The sequence below is a fragment of the Lepisma saccharinum genome, chromosome 13 (assembly GCF_977018435.1).
Source record: "Lepisma saccharinum chromosome 13, izLepSacc3.1, whole genome shotgun sequence".
Lineage (NCBI taxonomy): Eukaryota > Metazoa > Arthropoda > Insecta > Zygentoma > Lepismatidae > Lepisma > Lepisma saccharinum.
Genome location: NC_139241.1, coordinates 15,288,689 through 15,307,432, shown reverse-complemented (window position 1 = coordinate 15,307,432; position 18,744 = coordinate 15,288,689). Strand labels below are relative to the sequence as shown.

General features: G+C 35.3%; 11 non-coding genes across 11 annotated transcripts; all 11 read left to right on the top strand.

The window, feature by feature from the left end:
• The first annotated feature begins 1,199 nt into the window (after positions 1-1,199).
• Positions 1,200-1,317, top strand: LOC145997521 (U5 spliceosomal RNA). Its single transcript, XR_014442924.1, has one exon. It is a non-coding gene; the product is annotated as a U5 spliceosomal RNA (small nuclear RNA).
• A 1,560-nt stretch (positions 1,318-2,877) lies between these two features.
• On the top strand, positions 2,878-2,995 carry LOC145997520 (U5 spliceosomal RNA). Its single transcript, XR_014442923.1, has one exon. It is a non-coding gene; the product is annotated as a U5 spliceosomal RNA (small nuclear RNA).
• Positions 2,996-4,555: 1,560 nt separating this feature from the next.
• LOC145997518 (U5 spliceosomal RNA) lies at positions 4,556-4,673 on the top strand. The gene has a single exon (XR_014442921.1). It is a non-coding gene; the product is annotated as a U5 spliceosomal RNA (small nuclear RNA).
• A 1,560-nt stretch (positions 4,674-6,233) lies between these two features.
• On the top strand, positions 6,234-6,351 carry LOC145997516 (U5 spliceosomal RNA). Its single transcript, XR_014442920.1, has one exon. It is a non-coding gene; the product is annotated as a U5 spliceosomal RNA (small nuclear RNA).
• Positions 6,352-7,911: 1,560 nt separating this feature from the next.
• On the top strand, positions 7,912-8,029 carry LOC145997515 (U5 spliceosomal RNA). The gene has a single exon (XR_014442919.1). It is a non-coding gene; the product is annotated as a U5 spliceosomal RNA (small nuclear RNA).
• Positions 8,030-9,589: 1,560 nt separating this feature from the next.
• Positions 9,590-9,707, top strand: LOC145997514 (U5 spliceosomal RNA). The gene has a single exon (XR_014442918.1). It is a non-coding gene; the product is annotated as a U5 spliceosomal RNA (small nuclear RNA).
• Positions 9,708-11,267: 1,560 nt separating this feature from the next.
• Positions 11,268-11,385, top strand: LOC145997513 (U5 spliceosomal RNA). The gene has a single exon (XR_014442917.1). It is a non-coding gene; the product is annotated as a U5 spliceosomal RNA (small nuclear RNA).
• Positions 11,386-12,945: 1,560 nt separating this feature from the next.
• LOC145997718 (U5 spliceosomal RNA) lies at positions 12,946-13,063 on the top strand. Its single transcript, XR_014443114.1, has one exon. It is a non-coding gene; the product is annotated as a U5 spliceosomal RNA (small nuclear RNA).
• Positions 13,064-14,624: 1,561 nt separating this feature from the next.
• Positions 14,625-14,742, top strand: LOC145997512 (U5 spliceosomal RNA). Its single transcript, XR_014442916.1, has one exon. It is a non-coding gene; the product is annotated as a U5 spliceosomal RNA (small nuclear RNA).
• Positions 14,743-16,302: 1,560 nt separating this feature from the next.
• LOC145997754 (U5 spliceosomal RNA) lies at positions 16,303-16,420 on the top strand. Its single transcript, XR_014443148.1, has one exon. It is a non-coding gene; the product is annotated as a U5 spliceosomal RNA (small nuclear RNA).
• A 1,562-nt stretch (positions 16,421-17,982) lies between these two features.
• On the top strand, positions 17,983-18,100 carry LOC145997794 (U5 spliceosomal RNA). Its single transcript, XR_014443185.1, has one exon. It is a non-coding gene; the product is annotated as a U5 spliceosomal RNA (small nuclear RNA).
• Positions 18,101-18,744: the final 644 nt, after the last annotated feature.

The window sequence follows — 18,744 nt, the reverse complement described above, 5'->3', positions numbered from 1 at the left end:
ACGAGTGGTCTCATCAAGAGGATGAATGATGAGTAGTTTACATCACCCCATCAGTTAACTGGTTCAGATCCCTTCATTCTATAGAATGACACGATATGGTGATGAATACCGTGGGCCACGTTTAAAATTCATGGCTATGATTTATGCAGATGTTTAAGATTTAGATCCATTTACGACGATAATTAATCAGAAGCTAGCTACCACTTGGACTCAGTGGGGCCTGGAAACTGTGGATTAGTTGGAGCTTCTCGAACAGCGTACAGGCGAGATTTAAGACTAACATAAATGTGTATTTTAAGAAGTTAGCCAAGCGTTTGCTTGTAATATGAACACAATCAATCCTTGGATGTTCTACAGATACATTATTTTTCATTATTCTTAAAAAAATGTCATCTTGGCATTTTGTTTAAAAGTTTTATTTTTTAAAAAAAATATATCCTTTTCGACAAATCAACATTAAAAGCATGTTAAGACAAACAAAAGAACACAAATTTGCCAACCCTGTATGGAAGTAACATTGTGAAAAAGAAGTCGTTAGCGTATGATAGGAAATTTTGGAACACAAAATTCCTTTTACTTATTTCTTTCTCTCTAATTTACAATTGTCGAAATGTAACTTGCTTTGATGCCGAGAATTATTACGTTAAGTAATTTCCACGGAACTATCTTGTTTTATATTCATGCCTATTCCCCAATCTATAGTAAATTTCGAGATTCCATCATTACATATATACGTGCAAGAATCGCATGACATGAAAATGACCCGTCACAACCGAAATAACTGCGGTAATTTTCTTTCTTGCTTCGGTTTGGTTTCTTTACGAAACATTATTAAGCATGCCTGTGGGAGAAACCCGAAAGTGTAATCGTCTTGTATATGAGAACAGGTAAACTGAAAAATCTTCGTGAAATGGAATTTGTTGCCAAAGTACAAGTTCCCACTAGTTGAAATGGTGGCCGAGAGATGGCAGAATTTGCTGTCGGTTTATCATTTGTGTACGTTGGTCCGTGCACATGACGCAAATTAGAAATCGGCACGGATTTATATCCTTATTCTCTCGTTTTAAGAAACGAAAATCACACAAAACGAGGTTTTATGTTTCAACAAGTAAAACAGCAATTTCCTACGGAACCTACACGTTCCCATGAGCAGTGAATAGAACTGCAACATAGGCTAGGAAAAATTGGTGGCCTGGAAACAACTCTGGTTTCCCTTCATACGCAAAAATCTTTCGCCTTTTACTAAAGATTTCCGTGGAGGGGAACAACAAACGAGTCTAATATTATTTTTTATAAAGGCTTGGTACAAACTGAGCCCGATTAGCAAACACAACGAAAACTGTAGGTGGAAATGTCTGCTCTTGCTCAGCTTGATAATCTCTCACCTTCTGAAATTTGCAGGCAGGAGGATCTGTATGGGCGCTTGCTGCTAAATTTCCAAATGCTCTTGTCATTTCACAACGAAGCCAAACATGGAAATGACTTCACAGGGAGGATTGTATGGAAACAGAGTTAGCATGATCAAAACAAAGTGTTTTAAACAATATGTTTTCTCCGTTTAAAACATATTTCTTTGTTTATTTCAAATGTTTAAACAAAGCGTTTGAAACATGTTTCTTTTCAGATTTGTTTAAAACAAATTTTGATACTTGACGTTTGATAGTTTGTGATTATTTGTGTGTTTTGTAACTACGCGTTTTCTTTAAATGAGTATCATTCTCTTTATTGTGCATTAGAATCTTCTCAGTGGTTCAAAATGTACATCAAATAACACATATATGGTGATGAATACCGTGGGCCACGTTTAAAATTCATGGCTATGATTTATGCAGATGTTTATGATTTAGATCCATTCACGATGATAATTAATCAGAAGCTACCACTTGGACTCAGTGGGGCCTGGAAACTGTGGATTAGTTGGAGCTTCTCGAACAGCGTACAGGCGAGATTTAAGACTAACATAAATGTGTATTTTAAGAAGTTAGTCAAGCGTTTGCTTGTAATATGAACACAATCAATCCTTGGATGTTCTACAGATACATTATTTTTCATTATTCTTAAAAAAATGTCATCTTGGCATTTTGTTTAAAAGTTTTATTTTTTTAAAAAATATATCCTTTTCGACAAATCAACATTAAAATCATGTTAAAACAAACGAAAGAACACAAATTTGCCAACCCTGTATGGAAGTAACATTGTGAAAAAGAAGTCGTTAGCGTATGATAGGAAATTTTGGAACACAAAATTCCTTTTACTTATTTCTTTCTCTCTAATTTACAATTGTCGAAATGTAACTTGCTTTGATGCCGAGAATTATTACGTTAAGTAATTTCCACGGAACTATCTTGTTTTATATTCATGGCTATTTCCCAATCTATAGTAAATTTCGACATTCCATCACTACATATATACGTGCAAGAATCGCATGACATGAAAGTGACCCGTCACAACCGAAATAACTGCGGTAATTTTCTTTCTTGCTTCGGTTTGGTTTCTTTACGAAACATTATTAAGCATGCCTGTGGGAGAAACCCGAAAGTGTAATCGTGTTGCATATGAGAACAGGTAAACTGAAAATTCTTCGTGAAATGGAATTTGTTGCCAAAGTACAAGTTCCCACTAGTTGAAATGGTGGCCGAGAGATGGCAGAATTTGCTGTCGGTTTATCATTTGTGTACGTTGGTCCGTGCACATGACGCAAATTAGAAATCGGCACGGATTTATATCCTTATTCTCTCGTTTTAAGAAACGAAAATCACACAAAACGATTTTTTATGTTTCAACAAGTAAAACAGCAATTTCCTACGGAACCTACACGTTCCCATGAGCAGTGAATAGAACTGCAACATAGGCTAGGAAAAATTGGTGGCCTGGAAACAACTCTGGTTTCCCTTCATACGCAAAAATCTTTCGCCTTTTACTAAAGATTTCCGTGGAGGGGAACAACAAACGAGTCTAATATTATTTTTTATAAAGGCTTGGTACAAACTGAGCCCGATTAGCAAACACAACGAAAACTGTAGGTGGAAATGTCTGCTCTTGCTCAGCTTGATAATCTCTCACCTTCTGAAATTTGCAGGCAGGAGGATCTGTATGGGCGCTTGCTGCTAAATTTCCAAATGCTCTTGTCATTTCACAACGAAGCCAAACATGGAAATGACTTCACAGGGAGGATTGTATGGAAACAGAGTTAGCATGATCAAAACAAAGTGTTTTAAACAATATGTTTTCTCCGTTTAAAACATATTTCTTTGTTTATTTCAAATGTTTAAACAAAGCGTTTGAAACATGTTTCTTTTCAGATTTGTTTAAAACAAATTTTGATACTTGACGTTTGATAGTTTGTGATTATTTGTGTGTTTTGTAACTACGCGTTTTCTTTAAATGAGTATCATTCTCTTTATTGTGCATTAGAATCTTCTCAGTGGTTCAAAATGTACATCAAATAACACATATATGGTGATGAATACCGTGGGCCACGTTTAAAATTCATGGCTATGATTTATGCAGATGTTTATGATTTAGATCCATTCACGATGATAATTAATCAGAAGCTACCACTTGGACTCAGTGGGGCCTGGAAACTGTGGATTAGTTGGAGCTTCTCGAACAGCGTACAGGCGAGATTTAAGACTAACATAAATGTGTATTTTAAGAAGTTAGTCAAGCGTTTGCTTGTAATATGAACACAATCAATCCTTGGATGTTCTACAGATACATTATTTTTCATTATTCTTAAAAAAATGTCATCTTGGCATTTTGTTTAAAAGTTTTATTTTTTTAAAAAATATATCCTTTTCGACAAATCAACATTAAAATCATGTTAAAACAAACGAAAGAACACAAATTTGCCAACCCTGTATGGAAGTAACATTGTGAAAAAGAAGTCGTTAGCGTATGATAGGAAATTTTGGAACACAAAATTCCTTTTACTTATTTCTTTCTCTCTAATTTACAATTGTCGAAATGTAACTTGCTTTGATGCCGAGAATTATTACGTTAAGTAATTTCCACGGAACTATCTTGTTTTATATTCATGGCTATTTCCCAATCTATAGTAAATTTCGACATTCCATCACTACATATATACGTGCAAGAATCGCATGACATGAAAGTGACCCGTCACAACCGAAATAACTGCGGTAATTTTCTTTCTTGCTTCGGTTTGGTTTCTTTACGAAACATTATTAAGCATGCCTGTGGGAGAAACCCGAAAGTGTAATCGTGTTGCATATGAGAACAGGTAAACTGAAAATTCTTCGTGAAATGGAATTTGTTGCCAAAGTACAAGTTCCCACTAGTTGAAATGGTGGCCGAGAGATGGCAGAATTTGCTGTCGGTTTATCATTTGTGTACGTTGGTCCGTGCACATGACGCAAATTAGAAATCGGCACGGATTTATATCCTTATTCTCTCGTTTTAAGAAACGAAAATCACACAAAACGAGGTTTTATGTTTCAACAAGTAAAACAGCAATTTCCTACGGAACCTACACGTTCCCATGAGCAGTGAATAGAACTGCAACATAGGCTAGGAAAAATTGGTGGCCTGGAAACAACTCTGGTTTCCCTTCATACGCAAAAATCTTTCGCCTTTTACTAAAGATTTCCGTGGAGGGGAACAACAAACGAGTCTAATATTATTTTTTATAAAGGCTTGGTACAAACTGAGCCCGATTAGCAAACACAACGAAAACTGTAGGTGGAAATGTCTGCTCTTGCTCAGCTTGATAATCTCTCACCTTCTGAAATTTGCAGGCAGGAGGATCTGTATGGGCGCTTGCTGCTAAATTTCCAAATGCTCTTGTCATTTCACAACGAAGCCAAACATGGAAATGACTTCACAGGGAGGATTGTATGGAAACAGAGTTAGCATGATCAAAACAAAGTGTTTTAAACAATATGTTTTCTCCGTTTAAAACATATTTCTTTGTTTATTTCAAATGTTTAAACAAAGCGTTTGAAACATGTTTCTTTTCAGATTTGTTTAAAACAAATTTTGATACTTGACGTTTGATAGTTTGTGATTATTTGTGTGTTTTGTAACTACGCGTTTTCTTTAAATGAGTATCATTCTCTTTATTGTGCATTAGAATCTTCTCAGTGGTTCAAAATGTACATCAAATAACACATATATGGTGATGAATACCGTGGGCCACGTTTAAAATTCATGGCTATGATTTATGCAGATGTTTATGATTTAGATCCATTCACGATGATAATTAATCAGAAGCTACCACTTGGACTCAGTGGGGCCTGGAAACTGTGGATTAGTTGGAGCTTCTCGAACAGCGTACAGGCGAGATTTAAGACTAACATAAATGTGTATTTTAAGAAGTTAGTCAAGCGTTTGCTTGTAATATGAACACAATCAATCCTTGGATGTTCTACAGATACATTATTTTTCATTATTCTTAAAAAAATGTCATCTTGGCATTTTGTTTAAAAGTTTTATTTTTTTAAAAAATATATCCTTTTCGACAAATCAACATTAAAATCATGTTAAAACAAACGAAAGAACACAAATTTGCCAACCCTGTATGGAAGTAACATTGTGAAAAAGAAGTCGTTAGCGTATGATAGGAAATTTTGGAACACAAAATTCCTTTTACTTATTTCTTTCTCTCTAATTTACAATTGTCGAAATGTAACTTGCTTTGATGCCGAGAATTATTACGTTAAGTAATTTCCACGGAACTATCTTGTTTTATATTCATGGCTATTTCCCAATCTATAGTAAATTTCGACATTCCATCACTACATATATACGTGCAAGAATCGCATGACATGAAAGTGACCCGTCACAACCGAAATAACTGCGGTAATTTTCTTTCTTGCTTCGGTTTGGTTTCTTTACGAAACATTATTAAGCATGCCTGTGGGAGAAACCCGAAAGTGTAATCGTGTTGCATATGAGAACAGGTAAACTGAAAATTCTTCGTGAAATGGAATTTGTTGCCAAAGTACAAGTTCCCACTAGTTGAAATGGTGGCCGAGAGATGGCAGAATTTGCTGTCGGTTTATCATTTGTGTACGTTGGTCCGTGCACATGACGCAAATTAGAAATCGGCACGGATTTATATCCTTATTCTCTCGTTTTAAGAAACGAAAATCACACAAAACGAGGTTTTATGTTTCAACAAGTAAAACAGCAATTTCCTACGGAACCTACACGTTCCCATGAGCAGTGAATAGAACTGCAACATAGGCTAGGAAAAATTGGTGGCCTGGAAACAACTCTGGTTTCCCTTCATACGCAAAAATCTTTCGCCTTTTACTAAAGATTTCCGTGGAGGGGAACAACAAACGAGTCTAATATTATTTTTTATAAAGGCTTGGTACAAACTGAGCCCGATTAGCAAACACAACGAAAACTGTAGGTGGAAATGTCTGCTCTTGCTCAGCTTGATAATCTCTCACCTTCTGAAATTTGCAGGCAGGAGGATCTGTATGGGCGCTTGCTGCTAAATTTCCAAATGCTCTTGTCATTTCACAACGAAGCCAAACATGGAAATGACTTCACAGGGAGGATTGTATGGAAACAGAGTTAGCATGATCAAAACAAAGTGTTTTAAACAATATGTTTTCTCCGTTTAAAACATATTTCTTTGTTTATTTCAAATGTTTAAACAAAGCGTTTGAAACATGTTTCTTTTCAGATTTGTTTAAAACAAATTTTGATACTTGACGTTTGATAGTTTGTGATTATTTGTGTGTTTTGTAACTACGCGTTTTCTTTAAATGAGTATCATTCTCTTTATTGTGCATTAGAATCTTCTCAGTGGTTCAAAATGTACATCAAATAACACATATATGGTGATGAATACCGTGGGCCACGTTTAAAATTCATGGCTATGATTTATGCAGATGTTTATGATTTAGATCCATTCACGATGATAATTAATCAGAAGCTACCACTTGGACTCAGTGGGGCCTGGAAACTGTGGATTAGTTGGAGCTTCTCGAACAGCGTACAGGCGAGATTTAAGACTAACATAAATGTGTATTTTAAGAAGTTAGTCAAGCGTTTGCTTGTAATATGAACACAATCAATCCTTGGATGTTCTACAGATACATTATTTTTCATTATTCTTAAAAAAATGTCATCTTGGCATTTTGTTTAAAAGTTTTATTTTTTTAAAAAATATATCCTTTTCGACAAATCAACATTAAAATCATGTTAAAACAAACGAAAGAACACAAATTTGCCAACCCTGTATGGAAGTAACATTGTGAAAAAGAAGTCGTTAGCGTATGATAGGAAATTTTGGAACACAAAATTCCTTTTACTTATTTCTTTCTCTCTAATTTACAATTGTCGAAATGTAACTTGCTTTGATGCCGAGAATTATTACGTTAAGTAATTTCCACGGAACTATCTTGTTTTATATTCATGGCTATTGCCCAATCTATACTAAATTTCGAGATTCCATCAATACATATATACGTGCAAGAATCGCATGACATGAAAGTGACCCGTCATAACCGAAATAACTGCGGTAATTTTCTTTCTTGCTTCGGTTTGGTTTCTTTACGAAACATTATTAAGCATGCCTGTGGGAGAAACCCGAAAGTGTAATCGTGTTGCATATGAGAACAGGTAAACTGAAAATTCTTCGTGAAATGGAATTTTTTGCCAAAGTACAAGTTCCCACTAGTTGAAATGGTGGCCGAGAGATGGCAGAATTTGCTGTCGGTTTATCATTTGTGTACGTTGGTCCGTGCACATGACGCAAATTAGAAATCGGCACGGATTTATATCCTTATTCTCTCGTTTTAAGAAACGAAAATCACACAAAACGAGGTTTTATGTTTCAACAACTAAAACAGCAATTTCCAACGGAACCTACACGTTCCCATGAGCAGTGAATTGAACTGCAACATAGGCTAGGAAAAATTGATGGCCTGGAAACAACTCTGGTTTCCCTTCATACGCAAAAATCTTTCGCCTTTTACTAAAGATTTCCGTGGAGGGGAACAACAAACGAGTCTAATATTATTTTTTATAAAGGCTTGGTACAAACTGAGCCCGATTAGCAAACACAACGAAAACTGTAGGTGGAAATGTGTGCTCTTGATCAGCTTGATAATCTCTCACCTTCTGAAATTTGCAGGCAGGAGGATCTGTATGGGCGCTTGCTGCTAAATCTCCATGTGCTCTTGTCATTTCACAACGAAGCCAAACATGGAGATGACTTCACAGGGAGGATTGTATGGAAACAGAGTTAGCATGATCAAAACAAAGTGTTTTAAACAATATGTTTTCTCCGTTTAAAACATATTTCTTTGTTTATTTAAATGTTTAAACAAAGCGTTTGAAACATGTTTCTTTTCAGATTTGTTTAAAACAAATTTTGATACTTGACGTTTGATAGTTTGTGATTATTTGTGTGTTTTGTAACTACGCGTTTTCTTTAAATTAGTATCATTCTCTTTATTGTGCATTAGAATCTTCTCAGTGGTTCAAAATGTACATCAAATAACACATATATGGTGATGAATACCGTGGGCCACGTTTAAAATTCATGGCTATGATTTATGCAGATGTTTAAGATTTAGATCCATTCACGATGATAATTAATCAGAATCTACCACTTGGACTCAGTGGGGCCTGGAAACTGTGGATTAGTTGGAGCTTCTCGAACAGCGTACAGGCGAGATTTAAGACTAACATAAATGTGTATTTTAAGAAGTTAGTCAAGCGTTTGCTTGTAATATGAACACAATCAATCCTTGGATGTTCTACAGATACATTATTTTTCATTATTCTTAAAGAAATGTCATCTTGGCATTTTGTTTAAAAGTTTTATTTTTTTAAAAAAATATATCCTTTTCGACAAATCAACATTAAAAGCATGTTAAAACAAACGAAAGAACACAAATTTGCCAACCCTGTATGGAAGTAACATTGTGAAAAAGAAGTCGTTAGCTTATGATAGGAAATTTTGGAACACAAAATTCCTTTTACTTATTTCTTTCTCTCTAATTTACAATTGTCGAAATGTAACTTGCTTTGATGCCGAGAATTATTACGTTAAGTAATTTCCACGGAACTATCTTGTTTTATATTCATGGCTATTGCCCAATCTATAGTAAATTTCGAGATTCCATCACTACATATATACGTGCAAGAATCGCATGACATGAAAGTGACCCGTCACAACCGAAATAACTGCGGTAATTTTCTTTCTTGCTTCGGTTTGGTTTCTTTACGAAACATTATTAAGTATGCCGGTGGGAGAAACCCGAAAGTGTAATCGTGTTGCATATGAGAACAGGTAAACTGAAAATTCTTCGTGAAATGGAATTTGTTGCCAAAGTACAAGTTCCCACTAGTTGAAATGGTGGCCGAGAGATGGCAGAATTTGCTGTCGGTTTATCATTTGTGTACGTTGGTCCCTGCACATGACGCAAATTAGAAATCGGCACGGATTTATATCCTTATTTTCTCGTTTTAAGAAACGAAAATCACACAAAACGACGTTTTATGTTTCAACAAGTAAAACAGCAATTTCCTACGGAACCTACACGTTCCCATGAGCAGTGAATTGAACTGCAACATAGGTTAGGAAAAATTGGTGGCCTGGAAACAACTCTGGTTTCCCTTCATACGCAAAAATCTTTCGCCTTTTACTAAAGATTTCCGTGGAGGGGAACAACAAACGAGTCTAATATTATTTTTTATAAAGGCTTGGTACAAACTGAGCCCGATTAGCAAACACAACGAAAACTGTAGGTGGAAATGTGTGCTCTTGATCAGCTTGATAATCTCTCACCTTCTGAAATTTGCAGGCAGGAGGATCTGTATGGGCGCTTGCTGCTAAATCTCCATGTGCTCTTGTCATTTCACAACGAAGCCAAACATGGAGATGACTTCACAGGGAGGATTGTATGGAAACAGAGTTAGCATGATCAAAACAAAGTGTTTTAAACAATATGTTTTCTCCGTTTAAAACATATTTCTTTGTTTATTTAAATGTTTAAACAAAGCGTTTGAAACATGTTTCTTTTCAGATTTGTTTAAAACAAATTTTGATACTTGACGTTTGATAGTTTGTGATTATTTGTGTGTTTTGTAACTACGCGTTTTCTTTAAATTAGTATCATTCTCTTTATTGTGCATTAGAATCTTCTCAGTGGTTCAAAATGTACATCAAATAACACATATATGGTGATGAATACCGTGGGCCACGTTTAAAATTCATGGCTATGATTTATGCAGATGTTTAAGATTTAGATCCATTCACGATGATAATTAATCAGAATCTACCACTTGGACTCAGTGGGGCCTGGAAACTGTGGATTAGTTGGAGCTTCTCGAACAGCGTACAGGCGAGATTTAAGACTAACATAAATGTGTATTTTAAGAAGTTAGTCAAGCGTTTGCTTGTAATATGAACACAATCAATCCTTGGATGTTCTACAGATACATTATTTTTCATTATTCTTAAAGAAATGTCATCTTGGCATTTTGTTTAAAAGTTTTATTTTTTTAAAAAAATATATCCTTTTCGACAAATCAACATTAAAAGCATGTTAAAACAAACGAAAGAACACAAATTTGCCAACCCTGTATGGAAGTAACATTGTGAAAAAGAAGTCGTTAGCGTATGATAGGAAATTTTGGAACACAAAATTCCTTTTACTTATTTCTTTCTCTCTAATTTACAATTGTCGAAATGTAACTTGCTTTGATGCCGAGAATTATTACGTTAAGTAATTTCCACGGAACTATCTTGTTTTATATTCATGCCTATTCCCCAATCTATAGTAAATTTCGAGATTCCATCATTACATATATACGTGCAAGAATCGCATGACATGAAAATGACCCGTCACAACCGAAATAACTGCGGTAATTTTCTTTCTTGCTTCGGTTTGGTTTCTTTACGAAACATTATTAAGCATGCCTGTGGGAGAAACCCGAAAGTGTAATCGTCTTGTATATGAGAACAGGTAAACTGAAAAATCTTCGTGAAATGGAATTTGTTGCCAAAGTACAAGTTCCCACTAGTTGAAATGGTGGCCGAGAGATGGCAGAATTTGCTGTCGGTTTATCATTTGTGTACGTTGGTCCGTGCACATGACGCAAATTAGAAATCGGCACGGATTTATATCCTTATTCTCTCGTTTTAAGAAACGAAAATCACACAAAACGAGGTTTTATGTTTCAACAAGTAAAACAGCAATTTCCTACGGAACCTACACGTTCCCATGAGCAGTGAATAGAACTGCAACATAGGCTAGGAAAAATTGGTGGCCTGGAAACAACTCTGGTTTCCCTTCATACGCAAAAATCTTTCGCCTTTTACTAAAGATTTCCGTGGAGGGGAACAACAAACGAGTCTAATATTATTTTTTATAAAGGCTTGGTACAAACTGAGCCCGATTAGCAAACACAACGAAAACTGTAGGTGGAAATGTCTGCTCTTGCTCAGCTTGATAATCTCTCACCTTCTGAAATTTGCAGGCAGGAGGATCTGTATGGGCGCTTGCTGCTAAATTTCCAAATGCTCTTGTCATTTCACAACGAAGCCAAACATGGAAATGACTTCACAGGGAGGATTGTATGGAAACAGAGTTAGCATGATCAAAACAAAGTGTTTTAAACAATATGTTTTCTCCGTTTAAAACATATTTATTTGTTTATTTCAAATGTTTAAACAAAGCGTTTGAAACATGTTTCTTTTCAGATTTGTTTAAAACAAATTTTGATACTTGACGTTTGATAGTTTGTGATTATTTGTGTGTTTTGTAACTACGCGTTTTCTTTAAATGAGTATCATTCTCTTTATTGTGCATTAGAATCTTCTCAGTGGTTCAAAATGTACATCAAATAACACATATATGGTGATGAATACCGTGGGCCACGTTTAAAATTCATGGCTATGATTTATGCAGATGTTTATGATTTAGATCCATTCACGATGATAATTAATCAGAAGCTACCACTTGGACTCAGTGGGGCCTGGAAACTGTGGATTAGTTGGAGCTTCTCGAACAGCGTACAGGCGAGATTTAAGACTAACATAAATGTGTATTTTAAGAAGTTAGTCAAGCGTTTGCTTGTAATATGAACACAATCAATCCTTGGATGTTCTACAGATACATTATTTTTCATTATTCTTAAAAAAATGTCATCTTGGCATTTTGTTTAAAAGTTTTATTTTTTTAAAAAATATATCCTTTTCGACAAATCAACATTAAAATCATGTTAAAACAAACGAAAGAACACAAATTTGCCAACCCTGTATGGAAGTAACATTGTGAAAAAGAAGTCGTTAGCGTATGATAGGAAATTTTGGAACACAAAATTCCTTTTACTTATTTCTTTCTCTCTAATTTACAATTGTCGAAATGTAACTTGCTTTGATGCCGAGAATTATTACGTTAAGTAATTTCCACGGAACTATCTTGTTTTATATTCATGGCTATTTCCCAATCTATAGTAAATTTCGACATTCCATCACTACATATATACGTGCAAGAATCGCATGACATGAAAGTGACCCGTCACAACCGAAATAACTGCGGTAATTTTCTTTCTTGCTTCGGTTTGGTTTCTTTACGAAACATTATTAAGCATGCCTGTGGGAGAAACCCGAAAGTGTAATCGTGTTGCATATGAGAACAGGTAAACTGAAAATTCTTCGTGAAATGGAATTTGTTGCCAAAGTACAAGTTCCCACTAGTTGAAATGGTGGCCGAGAGATGGCAGAATTTGCTGTCGGTTTATCATTTGTGTACGTTGGTCCGTGCACATGACGCAAATTAGAAATCGGCACGGATTTATATCCTTATTCTCTCGTTTTAAGAAACGAAAATCACACAAAACGAGGTTTTATGTTTCAACAAGTAAAACAGCAATTTCCTACGGAACCTACACGTTCCCATGAGCAGTGAATAGAACTGCAACATAGGCTAGGAAAAATTGGTGGCCTGGAAACAACTCTGGTTTCCCTTCATACGCAAAAATCTTTCGCCTTTTACTAAAGATTTCCGAGGAGGGGAACAACAAACGAGTCTAATATTATTTTTTATAAAGGCTTGGTACAAACTGAGCCCGATTAGCAAACACAACGAAAACTGTAGGTGGAAATGTCTGCTCTTGCTCAGCTTGATAATCTCTCACCTTCTGAAATTTGCAGGCAGGAGGATCTGTATGGGCGCTTGCTGCTAAATTTCCAAATGCTCTTGTCATTTCACAACGAAGCCAAACATGGAAATGACTTCACAGGGAGGATTGTATGGAAACAGAGTTAGCATGATCAAAACAAAGTGTTTTAAACAATATGTTTTCTCCGTTTAAAACATATTTCTTTGTTTATTTCAAATGTTTAAACAAAGCGTTTGAAACATGTTTCTTTTCAGATTTGTTTAAAACAAATTTTGATACTTGACGTTTGATAGTTTGTGATTATTTGTGTGTTTTGTAACTACGCGTTTTCTTTAAATGAGTATCATTCTCTTTATTGTGCATTAGAATCTTCTCAGTGGTTCAAAATGTACATCAAATAACACATATATGGTGATGAATACCGTGGGCCACGTTTAAAATTCATGGCTATGATTTATGCAGATGTTTATGATTTAGATCCATTCACGATGATAATTAATCAGAAGCTACCACTTGGACTCAGTGGGGCCTGGAAACTGTGGATTAGTTGGAGCTTCTCGAACAGCGTACAGGCGAGATTTAAGACTAACATAAATGTGTATTTTAAGAAGTTAGTCAAGCGTTTGCTTGTAATATGAACACAATCAATCCTTGGATGTTCTACAGATACATTATTTTTCATTATTCTTAAAAAAATGTCATCTTGGCATTTTGTTTAAAAGTTTTATTTTTTAAAAAATATATATCCTTTTCGACAAATCAACATTAAAAGCATGTTAAAACAAACAAAAGAACACAAATTTGCCAACCCTGTATGGAAGTAACATTGTGAAAAAGAAGTCGTTAGCGTATGATAGGAAATTTTGGAACACAAAATTCCTTTTACTTATTTCTTTCTCTCTAATTTACAATTGTCGAAATGTAACTTGCTTTGATGCCGAGAATTATTACGTTAAGTAATTTCCACGGAACTATCTTGTTTTATATTCATGGCTATTGCCCAATCTATACTAAATTTCGAGATTCCATCAATACATATATACGTGCAAGAATCGCATGACATGAAAGTGACCCGTCATAACCGAAATAACTGCGGTAATTTTCTTTCTTGCTTCGGTTTGGTTTCTTTACGAAACATTATTAAGCATGCCTGTGGGAGAAACCCGAAAGTGTAATCGTGTTGCATATGAGAACAGGTAAACTGAAAATTCTTCGTGAAATGGAATTTTTTGCCAAAGTACAAGTTCCCACTAGTTGAAATGGTGGCCGAGAGATGGCAGAATTTGCTGTCGGTTTATCATTTGTGTACGTTGGTCCGTGCACATGACGCAAATTAGAAATCGGCACGGATTTATATCCTTATTCTCTCGTTTTAAGAAACGAAAATCACACAAAACGAGGTTTTATGTTTCAACAAATAAAACAGCAATTTCCAACGGAACCTACACGTTCCCATGAGCAGTGAATTGAACTGCAACATAGGCTAGGAAAAATTGATGGCCTGGAAACAACTCTGGTTTCCCTTCATACGCAAAAATCTTTCGCCTTTTACTAAAGATTTCCGTGGAGGGGAACAACAAACGAGTCTAATATTATTTTTTATAAAGGCTTGGTACAAACTGAGCCCGATTAGCAAACACAACGAAAACTGTAGGTGGAAATGTGTGCTCTTGATCAGCTTGATAATCTCTCACCTTCTGAAATTTGCAGGCAGGAGGATCTGTATGGGCGCTTGCTGCTAAATCTCCATGTGCTCTTGTCATTTCACAACGAAGCCAAACATGGAGATGACTTCACAGGGAGGATTGTATGGAAACAGAGTTAGCATGATCAAAACAAAGTGTTTTAAACAATATGTTTTCTCCGTTTAAAACATATTTCTTTGTTTATTTAAATGTTTAAACAAAGCGTTTGAAACATGTTTCTTTTCAGATTTGTTTAAAACAAATTTTGATACTTGACGTTTGATAGTTTGTGATTATTTGTGTGTTTTGTAACTACGCGTTTTCTTTAAATTAGTATCATTCTCTTTATTGTGCATTAGAATCTTCTCAGTGGTTCAAAATGTACATCAAATAACACATATATGGTGATGAATACCGTGGGCCACGTTTAAAATTCATGGCTATGATTTATGCAGATGTTTAAGATTTAGATCCATTCACGATGATAATTAATCAGAATCTACCACTTGGACTCAGTGGGGCCTGGAAACTGTGGATTAGTTGCAGCTTCTCGAACAGCGTACAGGCGAGATTTAAGACTAACATAAATGTGTATTTTAAGAAGTTAGTCAAGCGTTTGCTTGTAATATGAACACAATCAATCCTTGGATGTTCTACAGATACATTATTTTTCATTATTCTTAAAGAAATGTCATCTTGGCATTTTGTTTAAAAGTTTTATTTTTTTAAAAAAATATATCCTTTTCGACAAATCAACATTAAAAGCATGTTAAAACAAACGAAAGAACACAAATTTGCCAACCCTGTATGGAAGTAACATTGTGAAAAAGAAGTCGTTAGCGTATGATAGGAAATTTTGGAACACAAAATTCCTTTTACTTATTTCTTTCTCTCTAATTTACAATTGTCGAAATGTAACTTGCTTTGATGCCGAGAATTATTACGTTAAGTAATTTCCACGGAACTATCTTGTTTTATATTCATGGCTATTGCCCAATCTATAGTAAATTTCGAGATTCCATCACTACATATATACGTGCAAGAATCGCATGACATGAAAGTGACCCGTCACAACCGAAATAACTGCGGTAATTTTCTTTCTTGCTTCGGTTTGGTTTCTTTACGAAACATTATTAAGTATGCCGGTGGGAGAAACCCGAAAGTGTAATCGTGTTGCATATGAGAACAGGTAAACTGAAAATTCTTCGTGAAATGGAATTTGTTGCCAAAGTACAAGTTCCCACTAGTTGAAATGGTGGCCGAGAGATGGCAGAATTTGCTGTCGGTTTATCATTTGTGTACGTTGGTCCCTGCACATGACGCAAATTAGAAATCGGCACGGATTTATATCCTTATTTTCTCGTTTTAAGAAACGAAAATCACACAAAACGACGTTTTATGTTTCAACAAGTAAAACAGCAATTTCCTACGGAACCTACACGTTCCCATGAGCAGTGAATTGAACTGCAACATAGGTTAGGAAAAATTGGTGGCCTGGAAACAACTCTGGTTTCCCTTCATACGCAAAAATCTTTCGCATTTTACTAAATATTTCCGTGGAGGGGAACAACAAACGAGTCTATTATTATTTTTTTAAAGGCTTGGTACAAACTGAGCCCGATTAGCAAACACAACGAAAACTGTAGGTGGAAATGTGTCCTCTTGCTCAGCTTGATAATCTCTCACCTTCTGAAATTTGCAGGCAGGAGGATCTGTATGGGAGCTTGCTGCTAAATTTCCAAATGCTCTTGTCATTTCACAAACGAAGCCGAACATGGAAATGACTTCACAGGGAGGATTGTATGGAAACAAAGTTAGCATGATCAAAACAAAGTGCTTTAAACAATATGTTTTCTCCGTTTAAAACATATTTCTTTTTTTATTTCAAATGTTTAAACAAAGCGTTTGAAACATGTTTCTTTTCAGATTTGTTTAAAACAAATTTTGATACTTGACGTTTGATAGTTTGTGATTATTTGTGTGTTTTGTAACTACGCGTTTTCTTTAAATGAGTATCATTCTCTTTATTGTGCATTAGAATCTTCTCAGTGGTTCAAAATGTACATCAAATAACACACATATGGTGATGAATACCGTGGGCCACGTTTAAAATTCATGGCTATGATTTATGCAGATGTTTAAGATTTAGATCGATTCACGATGATAATTAATCAGAAGCTACCACTTGGACTCAGTGGTTCCTGGAAACTGTGGATTAGTTCGAGCTTCTCGAACAGCGTACAGGAGATATTTAAGACTAACATAAATGTGTATTTTAAGAAGTTAGTCAAGCGTTTGCTTGTAATATGAACACAATCAATTCTTGGATGTTCTACAGATACATTATTTTTCATTATTCTTAAAAAATTGTCATCTTGGCATTTTGTTTAAAAGTTTTATTTTTTTAAAAATAATATATCCTTTTCGACAAATCAACATTAAAAGCATGTTAAAACAAACAATAGAACACAAATTTGCCAACCCTGTATGGAAGTAACATTGTGAAAAAGAAGTCGTTAGCGTATGATAGTAAATTTTGGAACACAAATTTCCTTTTACTTATTTCTTTCTCTCTAATTTACAATTGTCGAAATGTAACTTGCTTTGATGCCGAGAATTATTACGTTAAGTAATTTCCACGGAACTATCTTGTTTTATATTCATGGCTATTTCCCAATCTATAGTAAATTTCGAGATTCCATCACTGCATCTATACGTGCAAGAATCGCATGACATGAAAGTGACCCTTCACAACCGAAATAACTGCGGTAATTTTCTTTCTTGCTTCGGTTTGGTTTCTTTACGAAACATTATTAAGCATGCATGTGGGAGAAACCCGAAAGTGTAATCGTGTTGCATATGAGAACAGGTAAACTGAAAATTCTTCGTGAAATGGAATTTGTTGCCAAAGTACAAGTTCCCACTAGTTGAAATGGTGGCCGAGAGATGGCAGAATTTGCTGTCGGTTTATCATTTGTGTACGTTGGTCCGTGCACATGACGCAAATTAGAAATCGGCACGGATTTATATCCTTATTCTCTCGTTTTAAGAAACGAAAATCACACAAAACGAGGTTTTATGTTTCAACAAGTAAAACAGCAATTTCCTACGGAACCTACACGTTCCCATGAGCAGTGAATAGAACTGCAACATAGGCTAGGAAAAATTGGTGGCCTGGAAACAACTCTGGTTTCCCTTCATACGCAAAAATCTTTCGCCTTCTACTAAAGATTTCCGTGGAGGGGAACAACAAGCGAGTCTAATATTATTTTTTATAAAGGCTTGGTACAAACTGAGCCCGATTAGCAAACACAACGAAAACTGTAGGTGGAAATGTGTGCTCTTGCTCAGCTTGATAATCTCTCACCTTCTGAAATTTGCAGGCAGGAGGATCTGTATGGGCGCTTGCTGCTAAATTTCCAAATGCTCTTGTCATTTCACAACGAAGCCGAACATGGAAATGACTTCACAGGGAGGATTGTATGGAAACAGAGTTAGCATGATCAAAACAAAGTGTTTTAAACAATATGTTTTCTCCGTTTAAAACATATTTCTTTGTTTATTTCAAATGTTTAAACAAAGCGTTTGAAACATGTTTCTTTTCAGATTTGTTTAAAACACATTCTGATACTTGACGTTTGATAGTTTGTGATTATTTGTGTGTTTTGTAACTACGCGTTTTCTTTAAATGTGTATCATTCTCTTTATTGTGCATTAGAATCTGCTCAGTGGTTCAAAATGTACATCAAATAACACACATATGGTGATGAATACCGTGGGCCACGTTTAAAATTCATGGCTATGATTTATGCAGGTGTTTAAGATTTAGATCCATTCACGATGATAATTAATCAGAATCTACCACTTGGACTCAGTGGGGCCTGGAAACTGTGGATTAGTTGGAGCTTCTCGAACAGCGTACAGGCGAGATTTAAGACTAACA